Below are 15,794 nucleotides of genomic sequence, written 5' to 3' on the forward strand. Positions count from 1 at the left end.
CACAATCACTGCAGATGGTGATTGCAGCCATGAAATAAAAAACGCTTACTCCTTGGAAGGAAAATTATGACCAAGCTAGATAGCATATTCAAAAGCACAGAGATTACTTTGCCAACAAAGGTCCGTCTAGTCAAGGCTACGGTTTTTCCAGTGGTCATGTATGGCTGTGAGAGTTGGACTGTGAAGAAAGCTGAGCGCCGAAGAATTGATGCTTTTGAACTGTGGTGTTGGAGAAGACTCTTGAGAGTCCCTTGGACTGCAAGGAGATCCAACCAGTCCATTCTAAAGGAGATCAGTTCTGGATGTTCATTGGAAGGACTGATGCTAAAGCTGAAACTCCAAAACTCTGGCCACCTCATGCGAGGTGTTGACTCATTGGAAAATACCCTGATGCCGGGAGGGATTGGGGACAGGAGGAGAAGGGGATAACAGAGGATGAGATGGCTAGATGGCATCACCGACTCGATGGACATGAGTTTGAGTAAACTCTTGGAGTTGGTGATGGACAGAGAGGACTGGCGTGCTGGAATTCATGGGGTCACAAAGGGTCGGACACAAATGAGAGACTGAACTGACTGACTGAGTACTTATTTATCTTACAACTGAAGTTTGTACTTTTTGACTGCCTTCATCCAATTTCCCCTCCCTCATCATCTGCTTCCGGTAACCACAAATCTAATTTCTTTTGCTATGAGTGAGTTTATTTTTGAACTATAATTAACCTAAAACACTATTCAGCACCAGCAACACAACATAGTGATTCAATATTTCTATGCATTTCAAAATGATTGTCAGTTCACTTCAATTCACTGCAGCACACCATGCTTCCCTGTCCATCACCAACTCCCAGAGCTAACTCAAACCCATGTCTATTGAGTCAGTGATGCCATCCAACCATCTCATCCTCTGCCATTCCCTTCACCTCCTGCCTTCAATCTTTCCCAACATCAGGGTCTTTTCCAATGAGTTGGCACTTTCGCATCAGGTGGCCAAAGTATCAGAGTTTCAGCTTCAACATCAGTCCTTCCAATGAATATTCAGGACTGATTTCCTTTAGGATGGACTGGTTGGGCCTCCTTGCAGGACAAGGGACTCTCTCAAGTGTCTTTTCCAATACCACAGTTCAAAAGGACTAATTCTTTGATGCTCAGATTTCTGTATAGTCCAACTCTCACATCCATACATGAGTACTGGAAAAACCATAGCTGTGACTAGGGGACCTTTATTGGCAAAGTAATGTCTCTGCTTTTTAATATGCTATCTAGGTTGGTCATAACTTTCCTTCCAAGAAGCAAGCATCTTTTAATTTCATGGGTGCAATCACCATCTGCAGTGATTTTGGAGCCCTAAAGAATAAAGTCTGTCACTGTTTCCATTGTTCCCCCATCTATATGCCATGAAGTGATGGGAGTGGATGCCATGATCTTAGTTTTCTGAATATTGAGTTGTAAACCAGCTTTTTCACTCTCCTCTTTAACTTTCATCAAGAGACTCTTTAGTTCTTTACTTTTTCCCATACGGGTGGTGTCATCTGCATATCTGAGGTTATTGATATTTCTCCCAGCAATCTTGATTCCAGCTTGTGCTTCATTCAGCCCAGAACTTCACATGATGTACTCTGCATATAAGTTAAATAAGCAGGGCGACAATATACAGCCTTGAAATACTCCTTTCCCTATGTGGAACGAGTCTGTTGTTCCATGTCCAGTTCTAACTGCTGCTTCTTGACCTGCATACAGATTTCTCTGGAGGCAGGTAAGGTGGTCTAGCATTCCTATCTCTTTAAGAATTTTCCACAGTTTGTTGTGATCCACACAGTCAAAAGCTTTGGCATAGTCAATAAAGCAGAAATAGATGTTTTTCTGGAACTCCCTTGCTTTCTCTATGATCCAACAGATGTTGGCAATTTGATCTCTGGTTCCGCTGCCTTTTCTAAATCCAGCTTGACCATCTGGGAGTTCTCAGTTCAGGTACTGTTGAAGCTTGTCTTGGAGAATTTTGAGCATTACTCTGCTAGTGTGTGAAATGAGTACAATTGTGTGTTAATTTGAACATTCTTTTGCATTGACTTTCTTTGGGATTAAAATGAAAACTGACCTTTTCCAGTCCTGTGGCCACTGCTGAGTTTTCCAAATTTGCTGGCATATTGAGTGCACCACTTTCACAGCATCATCTTTGAGGATTTGAAATAGCTCAACTGGAATTCCATCACCTCCACTAGCTTTGTTTGTAGTGATGCTTCCTACACTGGCTTCCTAAGACCCAATTGACTATGCATTCCAGGAAGTCTGGCTCTAGGTGAGTGATCACACTATCACGGTTATCTGGGTCAGGGAGATGGTTTTTGTGTAGTTCTTCTGTGTATTCTTGCCACCTCTTCTTAATATCTTCTGCTTCTCTTTGTTCCATACCATTTCTGTCCTTTATTGAGCCCATCTTTGCATGAAATGTTCCCTTGATATCTCTAATTTTCTTGAAGAGATCTCTAGTCCTTTCCATTCTGTTGTTTTCCTCTATTTCTTTACACTGATCTCTGAGGAAGGCTTTCTTACCTCTTCTTGCTATTCTTTGGAACTCTGCATTCACATGGGCATATCTTTCCTTTTCTCCTTTGCCTTTTGCTTCTCTTCTCTTCTCAGCTATTTGTAAGGCCTCTTCAGACAACCATTTGGCTTTTTTTGCATTTCTTTTCTTGGGGATGGTCCCTGTCTCCTGTACGATTCCATGAACCTCCATCCATAGTTCTTCAGGCACTCTATCATATCTAATCCCTTGAATCTGTTTATCACGTCCACAGTATATTCACTGTATATTCATAAGGGATTTGATTTAGGTCATACCTGAATGGTCTAAAAGTATGTCTAAAATTGTAATCCTCATCATACAAAGTATTATGTAGCATACACACTGTACATAGCTATATGTATGGTGTGTATTTATATATGTGTGTGTGTATTTGTGTGTGTTGTATGTGTGTGTGTGTATGATTATTATAAGTTGCTAACCTCTTGAATTCAAACACATTCAGGTTTAATTTTTAAAGCAGTTCTAGGAAGGGTTTAACGTAGCTTCTACTACAAAGGTATTTTACTCTGATAAGGTCTGAACTGCCTGGAGACTTTTCTAAATTCCAGGTCATCAATGATTATTTTCTACTCTGGCTGATTAGAACTCAACAGCTCCTCAACATTGTGAGTTCTGAGAATACTGAACTTACAGCTCTCTGGTGGGCTTCTGCTGGGTTTGTACACTTTGACTTTTATATATGTAAAGCTCTTATTCAAGAAGGACTGAAGGAAAAGCCTACTGTGTTTCCTAGAGCTCACTTTTCTGCATAACTTTCTTCATTCTGCCCTCTAAATGCTGCTGCCTCAATACTTCAGTCAGCAATTCCTCATTTCAATGAGGCCATAGGATTGTTTGGGTTCCTCCTTCATGTACCTAAGGTCCAGAAATTGTCTCCAGCAGAGAAGTGGGAGAATGATAGACTTAACTTTATCTTGTTTTCGTCTCTTGGGGATTACAGTACTATACTGCCTATTTTTTCATGTCTGAAATAGCTTTTCATATACTTTTCCTAATTTTTTTTCACTGTTATGATTAAGGTCATGTATAGTCTTATTATTCTATCAGAGCTGGAAGCAAAATTTAACAGTTTGTCTCTTTTAAAAAACTTTTTAAAAATATCTCTTAGAATAATTTTAGATTTGTAGAAGAGTAACAAGAATATTGGGAGAAGGCAATGGCACCCCACTCCAGTACTCTTGCCTGGAAAATCCCATGGGCGGAAGAGCCTGGTAGGCTGCAGTCCATGGGGTTGCTAAGAGTCTGACACGACTGAGCGACTTCACTTTTACTTTTCACTTTCATGCATTGGAGAAGAAAATGGCAACCCACTCCAGTGTTCTTGCCTTGAGAATCCCAGGGACGGGGGAGCCTGGCTGCCGTCTATGGGGTCACACAGAGTTGGACACGACTGAAGCAACTTAGCAGCAGCAGCAGCAGCAACAACAAGAATATTACAGAAAATTTATATATATTCCCTACTGTTATCATTTTTATAGTACATTTATCATGACTAATAAACTGTTCTACTTCATTCATTAATTAAAGGCCATACTTTGTTAAGATTTATTTTTCCTAATGTTCTTTTTCTACCCCAGGACCCCATCTATGATACATTACACTCATATGTCATGTCTTGTTAGGATCCTACACTGTATAGTTTTTCAGCCTTTCCCTGTTTTTGATGACCTCAACAATTTGCTTTTGTTTCTTGCTTTCCTTAAACTTTGTTAAAAAAACTTTTGTATATTAATCAAATAAGGACTGTAATATTTTATCTACCAAATTAATGAAGTAGTCAAAAATTAAAAAACTTTATTTTGATAATTCCCATATAATTGCTCTTTTTAGAGTAGCTTATATCTGCACTTATAAGTTCCAAACATACCTGAGTTTCTTTAATGTATTATTTTCATTTTTACATATTATTCCATAAGTATCTTGGAGGTGAAAACTATAGCCTGTTACTCAGATCTCAAAAAGAGGTGGCAGTCATCATGGAGAAAACAGGCAAAATGGTGAAAGGTGCTACATTCTTATAATCACAAGAGTGAAGACAATTAAGCTTCAAAGGAATCTGATTAAGTTGGGGTTAAAGGTCCTATTGCTGTCCCATTAGACAAGGTCCAGTCTAAACAGTCCAGCAATAAACTACATGCTTGAGAGCAATGGCATTTTAATAACAAATATCCCATCTGTGATGGTTGTGTGTTTAGTTGGCTAGGCTATGATGCCCAGTTCTTTGGTCAAACAGTAGTCTACATGTTGCTGTGAAGGTATTTTTTAAGATGTGGTTAACATTTAGAATCAGTGGGTGAGATTAATCCAATCAGTTGAAGGCCATATGAACCAACAGTGGCATCCCCCAAGAAAAAATTTCTGCTTCTGTACAGTCTTCAGACTCTAAACTGCAGCACCAACTCTTGCTGGAATCCTCAATCAGCTGACCTGCCCTGAAGATTTTGGATTTGAGAGGTCCCACAGTTATGTAGGCCAATTCCTTAAAATAAATCTCTCCCTCTCTCTATATATATATATGTGTGTGTGTGTGTGTGTGTACATATATATATATATGTATATGTCCCTTGAACAACACTGGTTTGAATGGCATGGATCCAGTTACAGGTGGCTATTTTTCAATCATAAATACTACAGTACTACATAATCCCTAGTTATTTGAATCTGCAGATATTCAGAAAATAAAGTATATACAAACAAAGTATATACAACTATAAAGTATATACAAATTTTTGACTGCATGTAAGGTCAGGGTGTCTAACCCCCAAATTATTTAAAGGTCAGCTGTATATTAAAAAAAAAAAATCTCAGATTGTTTTTGTTCTCTGAAGAACCCTTAATGATACACTATCTAATGAATTAGTTGTGGGTCTACCAATGGGAATGCTGAATGGGGAGGAGCTGGGTCAAGACAGTGAAGAAAAGTACAAAACAGTGTGAGCCTGTGCTCTCCAAGGACCATCTAGCTTCTGCTGCCCTGTGGCTACTCTCATGTACTCCATTCAAATTAAGTGTAAACAATAACTTACATAATCATACAACCTAATTTCTTTAGTTCTACTCTTAATGAGATCCTGCTGGAATTCTAACAGCAGCCCTCAGGGACTTGGCCTGGGCCCAGGTTCTTGCTGCCTTGGGCCAACCCTCAAAGCGGAATAAGGAATTATTACAAAGTGTCAACAAAAAACAGAAAGAAAGAGATATACATTGGAAAATGCAACCTAAGGTTAAAAAAATAAATCAGTAAATAGGGCAAAGATAATCACTGTTATGGAGAAAGCCTACAATCTGTATTAAAGCTAAAACTGTCTTGATTTTTCTCTTAATATTCTTTGAACTTGCACATTGTTGCAACAGCATTTTAAGCTCTTCATGTGTATTTATTAATTTACTTCCAAGCTAACCCTAAAAGTTAAGTGCTATGATAAAATCCATTTTCAAGTTGAGAAAGGGAAAGCAGAAGGAGATGAATTTCTACAAAGTTCCAGAGTTTTAAGTACAAGGGCTGGTTTTGAAGCCAGACAGTATATATCCAGAAGCCACATTTTGAAACATGTATAATATCATATATGAAACGAATCACCAGTCCAGGTTTGATGCATGATACTGGATGCTCAGGGCTGTTGCACTGGGATAACCCAGAGGGATGGTACGGGGAGGGAGGTGGGAGGGGAATTCAGGATGGGGAACACGTGTATACTTGTGGCAGATTCATGTTGATGTTTGGCAAAACCAATACAATATTGTAAAGTAATTAGCCTCCAATTAAAATAAATAAATTTATATTTTTAAAAAATATATAGGATGCATAAAATATAATGTAGCACATCATTCACTATTTCTATTCACTATTCCTTTATCACTCCCTCCAATGTGTATAGAAAAAAAAAGACAATTTGTCACACTTCCTTCATATTGTTATAAACGTCTTTTCTTTCTAGAATAAATAAGGCCCCAAAATTCAAATATCCAGCTGAAGTATAACAACCAACAAAACTACATTTTCTAGCTATTCTAATCAACTAAAATTAGTGTACAAGTAAATAAACTTAGAAATGAGAATACAAAGTACAGAATAAATTTTTGAATACATTATATCAATACATATCAATACATCAATACATATCAATACATCAATACATCAAAATCTTATATCAATACATCAAAACCTAGATAAAATAGCTGATTTTTAAGAATGCATATAATAGCATATTTACATAAAATTTAGTTACTATAAACTGAACAACATTGTGGAAGAAACTGCTGACACTTTCAAAAAAGTATGTCCAAAAAGTCTCAGGATCACACTGTCACAGGCTGTTTCAACTTTGAAGCCATTTGTAATTCTTTTGTGAATTAAACTTTTACACAGCATAGAGAACCATTTTCTTTTTATGAAACCAGGATAATAAGATAGCCTTGATTAAAAAAAACCCACAAACTAGTGTATACTAAGAGAAAATAACTGCAAATACATTTTTCATATTAATATAAACCATAGATCATAAATAGCAAAATTAATATTAAGGTGCATTTATAGAATAATACACCATGATTAGTACTTAATTACTCCAAAAATATTAGGCTTATTGAAATAAATCTATTAATAGTCTTTTCAAACTGACAGGACAAAAACAAATTATACACAAAGTAGAAAACATGTAAAATTATATGATAGGTATAAAAAGTAATCAAATTCAAAATGCATACCTGATTTTTAAAAATAAGACCTTTTATTAAGAAAAACACAGAAAAAAATTTTTTAAATGGAAAGACTATATCTACTTCAAACAAACACCTCATGCTTTGAAGTAAAAAGCAGAAGTGTCATGGTATCTCTACTATTTTCTGTCTCTAAACTTTTTAGACCAGTTTCCTGTGATTTAAAAAAAAAAAAAAAAAAAAAAACCTAAATGAGAACTATAAGTACTTGTAAGTAAGAAGCAAACTTACAGTTTCTTACAGATATGATAACGGCTCCTACAAAGGGGCCAGCCATTCCTTCTCTGCACAAGATACCAATGTCCTTTGACAAGCCAGTTTTCCTCGACTTAAGAAATGGATTTTGATTCCCATAAGCTTGTGCCAGTGATGCCATTCCCCTTGATGGTGATAGATTTAGATTTGTGAGTGCGACTAGTCTCTGGACTTCACAGATGAGCAGTTTATTTTAGCTTAGATGCAAACTACTTCAACTTTCTTTGGTAGATTCACAGGACCAGAATCCTTGACCCGTTTTGAACTGAATGTTAGCAGTCATAGGACTCTCACTGAATCACCTCTATAAATATCTCAAAAAGCAAATCATGAAGGACACATGTCTTCTTCCACGTAAAAAGGTTATCCTCCCTAACATTTGATTCTCTCTATTTTAGCTCTCCAATCCCAAGAGTTACTGTTCTCAGTGCCACTCAGTAATCTCCTGGGACACACGGCAAGTTAGTTGGAATGTCTTTCTCGCTCCTTTCCTGCCTTCCTTAGAGGGGAAAGGAATTGTGATATACTTTTCCTACACACTCATTTCCCCACGTGCAACCTTGAAGCCATCAGAAAATATCTATATTAATTAATGTTTATCTCTAAAACTCTGATTGACTAATTTATTCTTATCCTTCTTTATTACATATTTTATAAACCACTTAATTACATTATAAGCACTTTTTTCTACCATCACTATTACCTGCATAAAATAGATAATGCGGAAATACTATAGTTCCTGGCTCATCCTTTGGAGGCAACTACTCTCAGTTATTCTAATTGATGTTTTTTTTTATGGGGGAGGGAGGAATCTTATATTTGTATCCATATTTCTGAAGAATATACTTAAAATTTTTCATCTTGATTTTTAAAATTTAAACATCTTCTATTTCCTATCCGACAGTAGAAAATTAGATTTTAACATTCTCAGAACCAGATTCTCTCCTACATGTTCCTCACCTACAACCCAAAGCATGCACATGTTCCGCTTGTCTTACTGTGATCCATTATATCCCTATTTTGGCATTGTTTCGGTTTCCTCTGCGCCCTGCTATTCTCTGTTGTTTTAATTTAGCCTTAATATCTCATTTTAGATTATTTCTGTTTAGCCAGTTTCCCCACAGAATCCTTCATACTCTCTAAATTCTTGCCTGAGAGGCAGAGCCTGGACCTGACTGAGTAAAAAAGCTGATGCACTCACCATTCAGTATCCAGAATTTCAAAAAACAATACTACAATATGATGGGGGAGCAGTGAAGGTGATGGTGTGTATGGTGCAAGTTTGCCTTTATACAAAAGGTAATCAGACATGGCCTCTCCAGTGTCGATCATTTCACTATTTTTAACAGAAATAATACCTAACATAGTATGGAAAAGTGATAAAAGGACTTACTGTAATAAAAGAATTACAGCAAATAAGAAATGTAGTTAATGATTAAGTTACTTTACCAATTATTCTTTAGGAAGAATAGTTAAGTAGCCTCCTTGTTAACTATCAAAGTATATAATTAAAATTCCTAGAACAAACTTCTGTTAAAGCAGCTCCCCAAATGAGTCATCCACCTTAAGTAAGTTTAAAAACTGAGGAAGTGCCCACAATTATCATTAATTTCACCAAACTACTAACTTTAGGCAAAAACACAGCCTTGCTAAGATTAGAAATTTTGTTACAACTAAACGTTAACCTAAAACCTCCATTTCTTGAAGTGATTAAAACTTAAATCCTATGTGTAGTTACCAAATAATGATTCATTACAGTGAAATGCATTGTATGTTTGGAAGATTTTTAAAGTCATTTGACCAGTTGTAACTAAATAAAACTTTGAATTTTTTTCAACTGTTGCCTTTTTTATATAAATAACAAGTTCATTATTTGCCAGTAAATGGAATAATCTGCTAATTAGCAGCACTTGTTTTGTGATGAATATTCAATTACCAGAATAGAATAGAGAAAAGATGCATCATACCTTAGTAAATTAATTCCTTTTTGTAGAGTGAATTTGCATCCACCTGGCAGAAAACATAAACAGTCTCTTAGTGAAACCTTGGCAGTTAGCCAAAACAGAGAAATTAAGGAGTCACTTAACCCTTTCACTCTTTGTCAGAATGACTGTCCCTCACAGATGTCTTCTTTATAATTCCATTGAAATTAATCAGATCTGTCTAAACCTAGTATATTTTGCAGTGCTGAGAGTATAAATTAAGTGTATTTCCTGTCATATTCAAAGATTACTATATTTCATATAAAGGAAAACTGTAAAGAAATTGTAAAAACTATACAATTGAACACATGCAAGACCAGGTGATATTTAACATGCAATCAGAATGATTTTTTAAAATATTATAAAGTCTATTCCCTGTAGATCACTCAGTAAAAATCTGTCTGCTGTGCAGGAGACCCAGGTTCAATCCCTGGGTTGGGAAGATCCCCTGGAGGAAGGCATGGCCACCCACTCCAGTATTCTTGCCTGGAGAATCCCATAGACGGAGGAGCCTGGTGGGCTACAGTCCATGGGGGTCACAAAGAGTCGGATGCAAGGCAGTGACTAACACTACTACTACTATTACTACCCAAGGCATTTTCAACAGTTGTCAATTATCTTTTTTCTTCCAGTGGCAACTTCTGCTTTCCCTTCTCTTGGTATTTATTTTCTCTCCATATCGAATGATCTCTCCCTCAAGTTTTAGAGTCTGAAAACTGAGAAGCTTGATGATTTACCAAGACATCTGTGGAAAGTATCTTATTTCAGGGAGTTCCAAACCTTACAGATGTTAGCAGGAATAAAGATGAGTGGGTCAAGACAGAATGAAGACCACATCTAGGTTTTGTAGACATTACCATCTTTCACAGTATTCTACAGAGAGAAAAGCAATTATGGCCCTATATCAGCCAGTGTTAAAGCCCAGCATCAAAGGAGGGGCATGCTTGGCTATGTTGAAAACAGAATGGGTAACTTCTAAGCCAGATAAATGCATTAATGTAAAAAGATGATGAATGTGATACACTGCTAAAAGCATAAGTTGAGAGTCAGGAAATATGATTTTTCCCTCAGTTCAACAGCTAAGTCTTTTAGCTAGTGTATTTAGGGTCCTAATACTTGTAGAACATGGGCATTCCATTTAGAGATTCTAAAGATATCTGTAGATCTAATGTTCTAGAATTATGTGTTTCCTGAATAAGTAATACAAGACTCAATTTACATCCATCACAGATCATAAAATGAAGTGGTACCATTTAGATTTATTCTGATTTTCCTGGTTGTCTGATCTGTAATCATAAAACAGTATTGCAGCTACTAAACTGTAGTGGCAACAGCTTGTAAAACCTTTCCTTTTACAATGAGCTCTCTCCACTGTAGTGAAATTTGAAAACAGGAGTTTAACTATGTCCAATCCTCATACTGAATTTCATCAGGAAATTTGATATGATACAAGTGAAATCAGGAGTATTTAATTACTGCCTATTTTCATTAACTAATGATCCAATTTAGAATTGATTAAGGTAGAGTGCCACTATTAGATAAATTTAATACAACAACATTATTTAGAGATGATTGCTCATTCTTTTTCTACTAAAATATAATTGATTATGGGTGGCTTTCCAAGGTGTTTAAAATTATGAATGTTAATTTATTGCTTATCACTTACTTCCTTAATTACTGGTGTTTTAATGATGGACTTACTAGAGAGGAACCATGGGAGTGTCCATGAGGAAACATATTAATAGAATGGATTTTAAAGTTATGAACTATGTGTGTGTGTGTGTTTGCACATACATTCAAGCACCAAGGAAAGGCCATATGAGGACTTCATGGGAGAACAGGAAGAGGGTGCTCACCAATACTGACACTGTCATCACACTGATCACAGGTGCCGAGCCTCCAAAACTGTGAGAAATAAAAGTCTCTTTTTAAGCTGCCAAGTGTATAGCATTTTGCTATAGCTGCCCAGGCTAAGACAGCAGCCCTGCAGATAAAGATTCCTTATGTTCACATTTTTTTGTTGTTGTTGTTTTAATCTCTACTAGTGAATGTCACATGACCAGGGCCTCAGAGCTGAGAGCAAAACTTGGGAGTAATGATGGGAAATATGTCATTTGGAGCATTGTACTTTAGGAAACAGGGTGGCCTGTTTGTCTCATAAAAAGTTAATGAAGAAAATGGTGACATGAAAATATTCCCTAGGACAAGTTCTGTCTTCTGAACCATTTTCCCAAGAGCTGATGTCCCCTGAACCTTTCTCTTACTGCATGCTCTACACTATTTTGTAATTACCCAATTCTGCATATATCGTCCCAACTAGACCACATACTCCTTGGAATCATGGGTATGTTTTTATTCATTTATCTTCAGAACACTTTACAGCACATAATAAATACTCCATACATGTTTGGTTACTGCACAGTTGAATTAGGGAAACATAAATGCCCCGGATCACTGGCCTATATTTCTCTCACGGGAATCTATAGATTAAAATATCATTTTGATTTAATCACTTTCTATAAATAATCATACCTTTTGGAGTAACTACTGATTTTGGAAACTAACATTCTATATTTCAGACCTACCATAGAAAAACTTATCTAGAAAATCCAGGTTCTCTTTTTATTTCAATAGAACGCATCATACCTTCATTTGCATACATGACACATGGAATTTACAAGAAAATTATATGTCAGAGAAATAATACACTTGTATATCAATCACTGTATCAGATTTTATAAAACAATCTATTGTTTAAGTTTGTCTTATGATTGAAGAAACTTCAATCCAACTTAAACCCAGAAACTTCCTCTTCATAGAAGTAGAATGAGTATGAAAATGATAGTACTTATAAAGAATTGTGAGATCCTCAGAGAAGGATACAAAGTCAAAATTTCTACTATTCTCAATTAAATGTGCACAGTACTTGAAATATACCATTTTTCAACTTGGGGAAAATAATTTCTAACCCTATAATGATGGTTTTACCTAATTACTTCCTAATGCTACAGTATCCCAAATAATTAATATTCATCATTCAAATCTCAAAACCTTTTTCATGTTTTTAATGCTCACATTGCAAAGCAGAGAATGAAGAGGGATCACTCCCCTCCCAGCTTTATTAGCATTGCAATTTCTTGCCGTGAGAAAGACTCAACCTGATGCACTTGAATTCAAGTTCAAGTTCAAGTGTACAATAATCCAGTTAAAGCCTCTCTACAAATCTGACATAAATTAATGAAGTTTCCAAATGTTTTGTCAAACATATATCAAATGATATAAGAGATCTAGATGGTCCCTTTTCTCAAGCACCACTGAATGTCTTGTCACTAACTCAGAAGAATGCTTTATACAATTAAATATAAACACACTGCACTTCAAATGGTGAATAATTTATGGCCTGTGTTCTATAAAATTACTTTCCAATTACTACATTGTTAATATTCACTTGATTTTCAATTATCATATCAAGGAATATGACCCATTTTGTAGTGCTACAAAAAGAAATGCAAAACGTCAATGAAATATTTGTTTAAATTGCATTGAGGAATAAAGGCATTTATTTAAAAGGGGAAATAATTTTCTAACAGCCCTATACAAATAAAAGGAGTATGAACTGAATGCCATACACATATTATAGCAATTACATGCCATGATAGGTGTGACACCTTATTCTTGACAAAAACATTACATGAACAAAGATGCTCTTACATCAAGGACCTGGCAGGCAGTTATGAATTTAGGTTTAAATCTTTGTAGGAAATGAGAAAATAGAACAGCATGTTTCCAATCCTAATTAAGAGGTCTTCACAATGCCCTGCATCAAAAATGATCAAGATAAAATCAAAACTACTTGCTTATAAGCAATCACCTGTAAAAAGATGACATTGGTTCATGAAACGCATGTTAAAAATGTAAAACTATTACTGAAAGGAGAAAATAGATGTGCCTCTCTGACATGTACAGATTTATATTTTCTATCATGAAAACTATTAGCTTTCCATTTGAAGAAACACTCTTCCTCTAACTGCATTAATACCTGGATATTCCTCAAGCTATTATTATATCACCTGCCTAAAGAATATAAAACAGAGTGAAATGAAATTAAGTTTCATTTCAGGATAAACAATATTTGAAAAAAATGAAATCATGGCAAACAAACATTTTAGTTTCTAACAATCAATACTGTCTACATCAAGGTGCCTAGATACTAGATGCGTGTCATTTTTTCTGTCATTTTCACCCTCTTCACTATTGCCCACATTCATCATTCCTTAAATACTAACCATCAATTCCAGAAGTTCATGTTTTATAGAGTAAACCTTACATTACTGTTGTTTAGCCAAACTTCCAGGTGATTCCAGACTACTCCTATATCCTTCTCTCTGTACATGCTGTTGCTGCTTAGTCGCTATGTCCTAACCAACTCTTTTGCAACCCATGGACTGTAGCTCACCAGGCTCCTCTGTCCATGAGATTTCCCAGGCAAGAGCACTGGAGTGAGCTGTCATTTCCTTCTCCAGGGGATCTTTCCATCTAGGGATCAACCACTTATCTCCTCTATTGGTAGGAGGATTCTTTACCTCTGAGCCAACTGGGAAGACCCTCTCTCTGTACATACTCTTGGCTTTAATCTTTCATTCTGTCTCATTACCCCATTAAAGACTGAGTCCCATGTAGTGGACTGCATACCATCTATGGTCTTCCACACTTTACCATCCCAGACTTATTTCACATTATCCTAAACTTGTTAGCTCAGTTCTTAGTCTGGTCAGCTAATTCTTAATTCCTGTATGTAAATACATACCTAATTCACCCTCTGAGTGTGGGCTCACATGGTTTCCCTCTCCTTAATTGCTATTTCCCCTCATTACTCGTAAACCAATCTTTGACCACTGTCTCCAGGGAATCTTTTCAGGACTCTTGTCTGTGATGCTAGTAATCTCTTCGAGCAGACATGAGGTTTTCAGGGTTGACCCGGCCTACCTATATTTGTCTCCTAGTGCTGCCATCAAAAAGTTACACACGCTGGGTTGCAAAGCAAGAGAAATTTATTCTTTCGCAGTTCTGGAAACAAGTCCAAAATCAAGGAGTTAGAAAGGCTTTGTGGCCTCCAAAGGTTCTAGGGAGGAATCATCCCTGACTCTTCCTGAAAGTGAAAGTGAAGTCTCTCAGTCGTGTCCAACTCGTTGAGACCCCCATGGACAGTAGCCCACCTGGCTTCTCTGTCCATTGAATTTTCTAGGCAAGAGTACTGGAGTGGGTTGCCATTTCCTCCTGCAAGGGATCTTCCTGACCCAGGGATTGAACCCAGGTCTCCCACATTTGAAGGCAGATCCTTTACCATCTGAGTCACCAGGGAAACCCTCTTCCTTCCTTCTGGTAATTGCTGGCAATCTTTGGCATTCCTTAGCTTGTAGGTGCCAGACTCCAATTTCTGCATCCATTGCCCCGTAACCATTTGTATATCTGCATGTCCCCCAATCTCTTTCTCCTCACCAGAACACCAAATCTTGGATTTAATGCCACATTATTAAAAGATCCACACTTACTCCTCAGAAGGAAAGTTATGACCAGCCTAGACAGCATATTAAAAAGCAGAGAAATTACTTTGCCAACAAGGTCCATCTAGTCAAGGGTATGGTTTTTCCAGTGGTCATGTATGGATGTGAGAGTTGGACTGTAAAGAAAGCTGAGCGCCAAAGAACTGATGCTTTTGAACTGTGGTGTTGGAGAAGACTCTTGAGAGTCTCTTGGACTGAAAGGAGACCCAACCAGTCCATCCTAAAGGAGATCAGTCCTGGGTGTTCATTGGAAGGACTGATATTGAAGCTGAAACTCCAATATTTTGGCCAAAATATTGATGTGAAGAGCTGGCTCATTTGAAAAGACCCTGATGCTGGGAAAGATTGAGGGCAGGAGAAGGGGATGACAGAGGATGAGATGGTTGGATGGCATCACCAACTCGATGGACATGGGTTTGGGTAGACTCTGGGAGTTGGAGATGGACAGGGAGGCCTGGCATGCTACCGTTCATGGGGTCACAAAGAGTCTGAGTGAGTTTGACTCAGTCACATGACTGAGTGACTGAACTGAACCAAATCAAGTATGACTTCAACTTAAATTGATTATATCTGTAAAGACCCTGTTTACAAATAAGGCCACATTCATGGATTAGGGCGGTTAGGACTTCCACGTATCTTTTTTGGGGGAACACTGATCAACCCACAATAGAGACACTGAAAAGCATCT

This window comes from Budorcas taxicolor, chromosome 9 (assembly GCF_023091745.1).
Source record: "Budorcas taxicolor isolate Tak-1 chromosome 9, Takin1.1, whole genome shotgun sequence".
Taxonomy (NCBI): domain Eukaryota; kingdom Metazoa; phylum Chordata; class Mammalia; order Artiodactyla; family Bovidae; genus Budorcas; species Budorcas taxicolor.